At 50.8% G+C, this 12,106-nt stretch overlaps 1 long non-coding RNA gene across 1 annotated transcript; it reads left to right on the top strand.

Moving 5' to 3' along the window:
• The first annotated feature begins 1,363 nt into the window (after positions 1–1,363).
• LOC138664658 (uncharacterized) lies at positions 1,364–11,806 on the top strand. Its single transcript, XR_011318375.1, has 2 exons — positions 1,364–1,755; positions 11,069–11,806. It is a non-coding gene; the product is annotated as an uncharacterized lncRNA (long non-coding RNA).
• Positions 11,807–12,106: the final 300 nt, after the last annotated feature.

Genomic DNA, 12,106 nt, shown 5'->3' with positions numbered 1-12,106 from the left:
TCAAATGGCGCTCCTTCCCTTCCAAGCCCTGCCGTGCGCCCAAACAGTGGTTTACCCCCACATATGAGGTATCAGCGTACTCAGGACAAATTGGACAACAACTTTCGTGGTTCAGTTTCTCCTTTTACCATTGGGAAAATAAAAAAATTGTTGCTAAAAGATAATTTTTGTGACTAAAAAGTTAAATGTTCATTTTTTCCTTCCATGTTGCTTCTGCTGCTGTGAAGCGCCTGAAGGGTTAATAAACTTCTTGAATGTGGTTTTGAGTACCTTGAGGGGTGCAGTTTTTAGAATGGTGTCACTTTTGGGTATTTTCAGCCATATAGACCCCTCAAACTGACTTCAAATGTGAGGTGGTCCCTAAAAAATATGGTTTTGTAAATTTCGTTGTAAAAATGAGAAATCGCTGGTCAAATTTTAACCCTTATAACTTCCTAGCAAAAAATTGTGCTGATGTAAAGTAAACATGTGGGAAATGTTATTTATTAACTATTTTGTGTCACATAACTCTCTGGTTTAACAGAATAAAAATTCAAAATGTGAAAATTGCGAAATTTTCAAAATTTTCGCCAAATTTCCGTTTTTATCACAAATAAACGCAGAATTTATTGACCTAAATTTACCACTAACATGAAGCCCAATATGTCACGAAAAAACAATCTCAGAACCGCTAGGATCCGTTGAAGCGTTCCTGAGTTATTACCTCATAAAGGGACACTGGTCAGAATTGCAAAAAACGGCAAGGTCATTAAGGTCAAAATAGGCTGGGTCATGAAGGGGTTAAAAACGCCAGCTTGGCGTGCAAAAAATGAGCCCTCACCCAACCACAGATCATGAAAAATGGAGACGCTACGGGTATCGGAAAATGGCACTTTTTTTTTTTTTTAGCAAACCATGTTAGGTGTCTATGAACTCGTACTGACCTGGAGAATCATAATGGCAGCTCAGTTTTAGCATTTAGTGAACCTAGCAAAAAAGCCAAACAAAAACACTTGCATGGGATTGCACTTTTTTTGCAATTTCACCGCACTTGGAATTTTTTTCCCGTTTTCTAGTACACGACAAGGTAAAACCAATGATGTTTTTCAAAAGTACAACTCGTCCCGCAAAAAATAAGCCCTCACATGGCCATATTGACGAAAAAATAAAAAAGTTATGGCTCTGGGAAGGAGGGGAGCGAAAAACGAACACGGAAAAACGGTAAATCCCAAAGGTCATGAAAGGGTTAAAGTTGAAAAAGAAAAAAACCTGCATGGATATTTTTCCCCAGTTAAATGCAATAGAAAGGGATGAAAACTTCATCCCTGCCCCCAAAATGGAATCAAAAACTGCAGCGCACGGAAACGAGGAGCAACCTGTCACACAGCTCAACAGGCAGGAAAAGGGCAGAGCTCAGACAATGGAGACCCCAAAAACACATTTTCTTTTACAAAGTCCACAAAAGTTATGACTCCAGAACTGGAGATTCAAACAAGTGCAAAAGTCCTCAGGTCCTGAAAGGGTTAAGTAACCAGGTTGCTATGGGCAACGCTTACACCACGATAAACGTCAGGTATGGTAATTAGTAGGAGGCGCAGAACTGTCGCCCAACAGAAAAATGGCCACTCAGGCATCACGCCCAGAAATGGTGACGTCACCGATATGGGCGGAGCACGATACAAGCCGTCAACCCCGCTGGCTGCAGCTGTTCACTAGAGCACGTGTTGCACGGCGGGCGCCACCTACGGAATGTCCGCTCGCGACACCTAGCTTTCCGTGAGTAGCCGATGTTTTAACAGACTATTAAAATAAAGTGTTTGTCGTCCTCCGTTCTCATGGTTTCCCTTTCACTCGAGACTGTGGCCGATATCTGTCTCAGTCGCTGCAGATCTCTCGATAGCTGTGAATCGGGACAGTATGGAGGATATGAGTTGTTAGACATAAGAACGAGCTGGCCAGCATCTTCGTGACGATGTCGGGCTCAGGCAGCAGCGGCGGCGACAAAATGGCGGAACGCTCTTCCTTTACTTTGAAGTGTGCCTTCAGCTCGTCCTTTACGCCATGACGTAATGTGTGGCCACGCCCATTGTTTCCCGCGCGGCTTCCTGACAGGGATAGTTCTGTCACGTGACTGTGGCCGCCTTGTGGTGAGGCGGAGTAATTATGCTGGCTCATTACAGACTGTCTGTCTGAGGCAAAGTGAAAATGGCTGGTCACCGTGTGCGAGGAGCTCAGTGTGCCCCGCATAGTATTGGACCTTTAGTATTGCATTACTGTATGTTGGTTACCCCCTTAAGGAGGGGTGTACTGATGTGTGTGCTTTCATTTCTTCCCCTCATACCATAACTTCATTTTTCTGACCACTGAGCCGTGTCAGCCAGGTCTTGTTTATTGCTGGATCTGAATGGCATTATCCATTTTATCGTGTTCTGTCCATCTGCCACTTGGGCTACAGGTCTGCAGTCACACTGGCTGCAGACTTGTGAGTCCTCATTGGGCTGTGAGGATTCTCTGCTGCCGTTGTGACAACAAGGCTGCTATCTGCATACACCCCGGCACATACAAGACTGCTATCTGCATACACCCCGGCACATACAAGGCTGCTATATGCGTACACCCCGGCCACATACAAGACTGCTATATGCGGAAAACCCCGGCACATACAAGGCTGCTATCTACATACACCCCGGCACATACAAGGCTGCTATATGCGTACACCCCGGCCACATACAAGGCTGCTATATGCGTACACCCCGGCCACATACAAGACTGCTATATGCGGAAAACCCCGGCACATACAAGGCTGCTATCTGCATACACCCCGGCACATACAAGGCTGCTATCTGCATACACCCCGGCACATACAAGGCTGCTATCTACATACACCCCGGCACATACAAGGCTGCTATCTGCATACACCCCGGCACATACAAGACTGCTATATGCGGAAAACCCCGGCACATACAAGGCTGCTATCTGCATACACCCCGGCACATACAAGGCTGCTATCTGCATACACCCCAGCACATACAAGGCTGCTATATGCGTACACCCCGGCCACATACAAGGCTGCTATATGCGTACACCCCGGCCACATACAAGGCTGCTATCTGCATACACCCCAGCACATACAAGGCTGCTATCTGCATACACCCCAGCACATACAAGGCTGCTATATGCGTACACCCCGGCCACATACAAGGCTGCTATCTGCATGCACCCCAGCACATACAAGGCTGCTATCTGCATACACCCCAGCACATACAAGGCTGCTATCTGCGTACACCCCGGCACATACAAGGCTGCTATCTGCATACACCCCAGCACATACAAGGCTGCTATCTGCATACACCCCGGCACATACAAGGCTGCTATCTGCGTACACCCCGGCACATACAAGGCTGCTATATGCGTACACCCCGGCACATACAAGGCTGCTATATGCGTACACCCCGGCCACATACAAGGCTGCTATCTGCATACACCCGGCACATACAAGGCTGCTATATGCGTACACCCCGGCACATACAAGGCTGCTATATGCATACACCCCGGCACATACAAGGCTGCTATATGCGTACACCCCGGCCACATACAAGGCTGCTATCTGCATACACCCCGGCACATACAAGGCTGCTATCTGCATACACCCCGGCACATACAAGGCTGCTATCTGCACACACCCCGGCACATACAAGGCTGCTATCTGCATACACCCCGGCACATACAAGGCTGCTATCTGCATACACCCCGGCACATACAAGGCTGCTATCTGCACACACCCCGGCACATACAAGGCTGCTATCTGCATACACCCCGGCACATACAAGGCTGCTATCTGCATACACCCCGGCACATACAAGGCTGCTATCTGCACACACCCCGGCACATACAAGGCTGCTATCTGCATACACCCCGGCACATACAAGGCTGCTATCTGCATACACCCCGGCACATACAAGGCTGCTATCTGCATACACCCCGGCCACATACAAGGCTGCTATCTGCATACACCCCGGCACATACAAGGCTGCTATATGCGTACACCCCGGCACATACAAGGCTGTTATATGCGTACACCCCGGCCACATACAAGGCTGCTATATGCGTACACCCCGGCACATACAAGGCTGCTATATGCGTACACCCCGGCACATACAAGGCTGCTATCTGCATACACCCCGGCACATACAAGGCTGCTTTCTGCATACACCCGGCACATACAAGGCTGCTATATGCGTACACCCCGGCACATACAAGGCTGCTATATGCGTACACCCCGGCACATACAAGGCTGTTATATGCGTACACCCCGGCCACATACAAGGCTGCTATCTGCGTACACCCCGGCACATACAAGGCTGCTATATGCGTACACCCCGGCACATACAAGGCTGCTATATGCGTACACCCCGGCCACATACAAGGCTGCTATCTGCATACACCCCGGCACATACAAGGCTGCTATATGCGTACACCCCGGCACATACAAGGCTGCTATATGCGTACACCCCGGCCACATACAAGGCTGCTATCTGCTTACACCCGGCCACATACAAGGCTGCTATCTGCTTACACCCGGCCACATACAAGGCTGCTATATGCATACACCCCGGCACATACAAGGCTGCTATCTGCATACACCCGGCCACATACAAGGCTGCTACATGCATACACCCCGGCACATACAAGGCTGCTATATGCATACACCCGGCCACATACAAGGCTGCTATCTGCATACACCCCGGCACGTACAAGGCTGCTATATGTGTACACCCCGGCACGTACAAGGCTGCTATATGCATACACCCCGGCCACATACAAGGCTGCTATCTGCATACACCCGGCCACATACAAGGCTGCTATCTGCATACACCCGGCCACATACAAGGCTGCTATCTGCATACACCCCGGCACGTACAAGGCTGCTATCTGCATACACCCGGCCACATACAAGGCTGCTACATGCATACACCCGGCCACATACAAGGCTGCTACATGCATACACCCGGCCACATACAAGGCTGCTACATGCGTACACCCGGCCACATACAAGGCTGCTATATGCGTACACCCCGGCCACATACAAGGCTGCTATCTGCGTACACCCCGGCCACATACAAGGCTGCTATCTGCATACACCCGGCCACATACAAGGCTGCTATATGCATACACCCGGCCACATACAAGGCTGCTATCTGCATACACCCGGCCACATACAAGGCTGCTATCTGCATACACCCCGGCACATACAAGGCTGCTATATGCATACACCCCAGCACATACAAGGCTGCTATCTGCATACACCCCAGCACATACAAGGCTGCTATCTGCATACACCCCAGCACATACAAGGCTGCTATCTGCGTACACCCCGGCACATACAAGGCTGCTATCTGCATACACCCCAGCACATACAAGGCTGCTATCTGCATACACCCCGGCACATACAAGGCTGCTATCTGCGTACACCCCGGCACATACAAGGCTGCTATATGCGTACACCCCGGCCACATACAAGGCTGCTATCTGCGTACACCCCGGCACATACAAGGCTGCTATCTGCATACACCCCGGCACATACAAGGCTGCTATCTGCATACACCCCGGCACATACAAGGCTGCTACATGCATACACCCGGCACATACAAGGCTGCTATCTGCATACACCCGGCACATACAAGGCTGCTATCTGCATACACCCGACCACATACAAGGCTGCTATATGCGTACACCCCGGCACATACAAGGCTGCTATATGCGTACACCCCGGCACATACAAGGCTGCTATATGCGTACACCCCGGCCACATACAAGGCTGCTATCTGCATACACCCGGCACATACAAGGCTGCTATATGCGTACACCCCGGCACATACAAGGCTGCTATATGCGTACACCCCGGCACATACAAGGCTGCTATCTGCATACACCCCGGCACATACAAGGCTGCTATCTGCATACACCCGGCACATACAAGGCTGCTATCTGCATACACCCCGGCACATACAAGGCTGCTATCTGCACACACCCCGGCACATACAAGGCTGCTATCTGCATACACCCCGGCACATACAAGGCTGCTATCTGCATACACCCCGGCACATACAAGGCTGCTATCTGCATACACCCCGGCCACATACAAGGCTGCTATCTGCATACACCCCGGCACATACAAGGCTGCTATATGCGTACACCCCGGCACATACAAGGCTGTTATATGCGTACACCCCGGCCACATACAAGGCTGCTATATGCGTACACCCCGGCACATACAAGGCTGCTATATGCGTACACCCCGGCACATACAAGGCTGCTATCTGCATACACCCCGGCACATACAAGGCTGCTATCTGCATACACCCGGCACATACAAGGCTGCTATATGCGTACACCCCGGCACATACAAGGCTGCTATATGCGTACACCCCGGCACATACAAGGCTGTTATATGCGTACACCCCGGCCACATACAAGGCTGCTATCTGCGTACACCCCGGCACATACAAGGCTGCTATCTGCGTACACCCCGGCACATACAAGGCTGCTATATGCGTACACCCCGGCCACATACAAGGCTGCTATCTGCATACACCCCGGCACATACAAGGCTGCTATATGCGTACACCCCGGCACATACAAGGCTGCTATATGCGTACACCCCGGCCACATACAAGGCTGCTATCTGCTTACACCCGGCCACATACAAGGCTGCTATCTGCTTACACCCGGCCACATACAAGGCTGCTACATGCATACACCCCGGCACATACAAGGCTGCTATCTGCATACACCCGGCCACATACAAGGCTGCTACATGCATACACCCCGGCACATACAAGGCTGCTATATGCATACACCCGGCCACATACAAGGCTGCTATCTGCATACACCCCGGCACGTACAAGGCTGCTATATGTGTACACCCCGGCACGTACAAGGCTGCTATATGCATACACCCCGGCCACATACAAGGCTGCTATCTGCATACACCCGGCCACATACAAGGCTGCTATCTGCATACACCCGGCCACATACAAGGCTGCTATCTGCATACACCCCGGCACGTACAAGGCTGCTATCTGCATACACCCGACCACATACAAGGCTGCTATCTGCATACACCCGGCCACATACAAGGCTGCTATCTGCATACACCCGGCCACATACAAGGCTGCTATCTGCATACACCCCGGCACGTACAAGGCTGCTATCTGCATACACCCGGCCACATACAAGGCTGCTACATGCATACACCCGGCCACATACAAGACTGCTATCTGCATACACCCGGCCACATACAAGGCTGCTACATGCATACACCCCGGCCACATACAAGGCTGCTATCTGCATACACCCGGCCACATACAAGGCTGCTATCTGCATACACCCGGCCACATACAAGGCTGCTATCTGCATACACCCCGGCACGTACAAGGCTGCTATCTGCATACACCCGGCCACATACAAGGCTGCTACATGCATACACCCGGCCACATACAAGACTGCTATCTGCATACACCCGGCCACATACAAGGCTGCTACATGCATACACCCCGGCCACATACAAGGCTGCTACATGCATACACCCGGCCACATACAAGGCTGCTACATGCGTACACCCGGCCACATACAAGGCTGCTATATGCGTACACCCCGGCCACATACAAGGCTGCTATCTGCGTACACCCCGGCCACATACAAGGCTGCTATCTGCATACACCCGGCCACATACAAGGCTGCTATATGCATACACCCGGCCACATACAAGGCTGCTATCTGCATACACCCGGCCACATACAAGGCTGCTATCTGCATACACCCCGGCACATACAAGGCTGCTATATGCATACACCCCGGCCACATACAAGGCTGCTATCTGCATACACCCCAGCACATACAAGGCTGCTATCTGCATACACCCCGGCACATACAAGGCTGCTATATGCACACACCCCGGCACATACAAGGCTGCTATATGCATACACCCGGCCACATACAAGGCTGCTATCTGCATACACCCGGCCACATACAAGGCTGCTATATGCATACACCCCGGCACATACAAGGCTGCTATATGCATACACCCGACCACATACAAGGCTGCTATATGCGGAAAACCCCGGCACATACAAGGCTGCTATATGCATACACCCCGGCACATACAAGGCTGCTATCTGCATACACCCGGCCACATACAAGGCTGCTACATGCATACACCCCGGCACATACAAGGCTGCTATCTGCATACACCCGGCCACATACAAGGCTGCTATATGCGTACACCCCGGCACATACAAGGCTGCTATATGCGTACACCCCGGCACATACAAGGCTGCTGTATGCGTACACCCCGGCACATACAAGGCTGCTATATGCATACACCCGGCACATACAAGGCTGCTATCTGCATACACCCCGGCCACATACAAGGCTGCTACATGCATACACCCCGGCCACATACAAGGCTGCTATCTGCATACACCCCGGCACATACAAGGCTGCTATATGCGTACACCCCGGCACATACAAGGCTGCTATATGCGTACACCCCGGCACATACAAGGCTGCTATATGCATACACCCGGCACATACAAGGCTGCTATCTGCATACACCCCGGCCACATACAAGGCTGCTACATGCATACACCCCGGCACATACAAGGCTGCTACATGCATACACCCCGGCACATACAAGGCTGCTATCTGCATACACCCGGCCACATACAAGGCTGCTACATGCATACACCCCGGCACATACAAGGCTGCTACATGCATACACCCCGGCACATACAAGGCTGCTATATGCGGAAAACCCCGGCACATACAAGGCTGCTATATGCGTACACCCCGGCCACATACAAGGCTGCTATGTGCACACACCCCGGCACATACAAGGCTGCTATCTGCATACACCCGGCCACATACAAGGCTGCTATCTGCATACACCCGGCCACATACAAGGCTGCTACATGCATACACCCGGCCACATACAAGGCTGCTATATGCATACACCCGGCCACATACAAGGCTGCTATATGCGTACACCCGGCCACATACAAGGCTGCTATATGCGTACACCCGGCCACATACAAGGCTGCTTCATGCATACACCCGGCCACATACAAGGCTGCTATATGCATACACCCGGCCACATACAAGGCTGCTACATGCATACACCCCGGCCACATACAAGGCTGCTACATGCATACACCCCGGCCACATACAAGGCTGCTATCTGCATACACCCCGGCACATACAAGGCTGCTATATGCGTACACCCCGGCACATACAAGGCTGCTATATGCGTACACCCCGGCACATACAAGGCTGCTATATGCATACACCCGGCACATACAAGGCTGCTATCTGCATACACCCCGGCCACATACAAGGCTGCTACATGCATACACCCCGGCACATACAAGGCTGCTACATGCATACACCCCGGCACATACAAGGCTGCTATCTGCATACACCCGGCCACATACAAGGCTGCTACATGCATACACCCCGGCACATACAAGGCTGCTACATGCATACACCCCGGCACATACAAGGCTGCTATATGCGGAAAACCCCGGCACATACAAGGCTGCTATATGCGTACACCCCGGCCACATACAAGGCTGCTATGTGCACACACCCCGGCACATACAAGGCTGCTATCTGCATACACCCGGCCACATACAAGGCTGCTATCTGCATACACCCGGCCACATACAAGGCTGCTACATGCATACACCCGGCCACATACAAGGCTGCTATATGCATACACCCGGCCACATACAAGGCTGCTATATGCGTACACCCGGCCACATACAAGGCTGCTATATGCGTACACCCGGCCACATACAAGGCTGCTTCATGCATACACCCGGCCACATACAAGGCTGCTATATGCATACACCCGGCCACATACAAGGCTGCTACATGCATACACCCGGCCACATACAAGGCTGCTACCTGCGTACACCCGGCACATACAAGGCTGCTATCTGCATACACCCGGCCACATACAAGGCTGCTACCTGCGTACACCCGGCACATACAAGGCTGCTATATGCATACACCCGGCCACATACAAGGCTGCTATATGCATACACAAGGGCACATTCCCACTAGACGTACCTGGTCTCTCCCAATACAATTACATTGAGCGAGGTAGCTAATGTCTAGTCGGCACATGACCGCATGTATGCAAATCTCCTCTCTCAGCACTGGAGAATCATGGCAGCTCAGGATTCACAAATCTACAGTCACATTGACCCCAAGGCTAAGCAACCCCTTTAACTGGGCTGCTTGCCTGTCATGTGGCTTGCTGGGAATAACAGTGCCAACATGGCAGCACAGGTGAAGGGATATTGTTGATTCTTATTTTGAGGCACCGTAGTGATTAAGCAGGGTTTGTGCGGTAGTCGACATCCCCTTTAACTTCAAAAAGTCACAACTGGTAATGTATGTCGTATGTAATGCATGAAACTAGTGCATAGGGGCGGCACGGTGGCTCAGTGGTTAGCATAGCAGCCTTGCAGCGCTGGAGTCCTGGGTTCAAACCCCACCAAGGACAACATCTGCAAGGAGTTTGTATGTTCTCTCCGTGTTTGCGTGGGTTTCCTCCGGGTTCTCCGGTTTCCTCCCACATTCCAAAGACATACTGATAGGGAATTTAGATTGTGAGGTCCATTGGGGACAGCGATGATAATGTGTGCAACCTGTAGAGCGCTGCGGAATATGTTAGCGCTATATAAAAATAAAGATTATTATTATCTGTCTGAAGGTAAGGGTGCATTCCCACGATCAGGAACGGCGATGCTTTGGACGCAGTGCCTATGCGCTGCGTTGTATGGCACAAGTACAATTGGTGGGATTTACAGACCCCCCATGCCCACTGCTTCTGTTTGACGTGTTGTGAACTCACCCGAGGCGTGGGTTTACAAGCAGCAGCATGTCAATTTCTGTGGCTGAGACTATAGATATGTATTGGATGCGATCACGTACGGATTTACTTGCGTGATTTGGATGCGTTGCTGTATCCTGATCATGGGAACGTAGCCTAACACTTGTAATCCTCCTGCTTTCCTTCCAGGCTGGTATTGCTGAAGATGACAGACTGAAGGTCCGAGTGAGCAGTCTGAAAACAGGAGAAAATGGGCAAGCGTAAGGACCTGAGCGACTTTGACAAGGGCCAAATTGTAATGGCTAGACGACTGGGTCTCAGTATCTCCAAGACGGCAGAACTTGTGGGATGTTCTCGGTTTGCAGTGGTTAGTACCTACCAAAAATGGATGAAGGAAGGACAACCCGTGAACAGACGAAAAGGTCATGGGCGCCCACGGCTCATTGATGTGCATGGGGAGCAAATGCTAGCTGATCTTGTGCAGTCCAACAGCGGGGCTACTGTTGCACAAATTGCTGAAAAAATGAATGCTGGCTTTGATAAAAAGGTGTCGGAGCACACAGTACATCGCAGCTTGCTGCGTATGGGACTATGAGGCAGCAGGTGACACAGGCCGGGAACGCTTCTAAATTGAGTTGCTTCCTTTTTGGGAGCTCTATAGTTCTGTACGGAGTAATCGTCAGTGCTCTGTAGTGTGGAGGGTGTGTGGCGAATCGGTGCAGGTTGATGCACTGCAGACTGTGGCCCATCACAAGTGACAAGTCCTAGTTTCATTGTATACAAGTCTTATTGAAATGCTAAACTTTTTTATAACTTATAAAAGGGAGATGTGGAGAGGATGGTCCTAAATAGTGGGGCAATGCATTTATTTATTAAAGGTCTTGTTGAACGCTTCAAAAATAAAATTGATAGATTTCTGTGTTTTTACATTACAAGTGTAATTTTTTTTTATTAATAAAGGTATAATTTATTTGACCATATTTTCTTACCACTAAAGGGAATCTGTCAGCAAGTTTTTGCTATTTAATCTGAGATCAGCATAATAGAGCACAAGAACCTCCTTCCAGGGATGTCACTTATTAGGCTGTGTTCTTTAGTTTCAGTGCAAACAGTATTTTATCAGCAGGAGATTATCACTACAGGACTAAATCTCCTGTGCCAGGCAGTCAGACTTTATTCTGTGTAACCCTGGCCCCACTACTGCCTAGAAGCCTGATGACAATTCAG

This window comes from Ranitomeya imitator, chromosome 2 (genome assembly GCF_032444005.1).
Source record: "Ranitomeya imitator isolate aRanImi1 chromosome 2, aRanImi1.pri, whole genome shotgun sequence".
In the NCBI taxonomy this organism is placed as follows: Eukaryota; Metazoa; Chordata; class Amphibia; order Anura; family Dendrobatidae; genus Ranitomeya; species Ranitomeya imitator.
The sequence above is the reverse complement of the archived record's forward strand: the minus strand, read 5'-3'. Positions and strand labels throughout refer to the sequence as shown.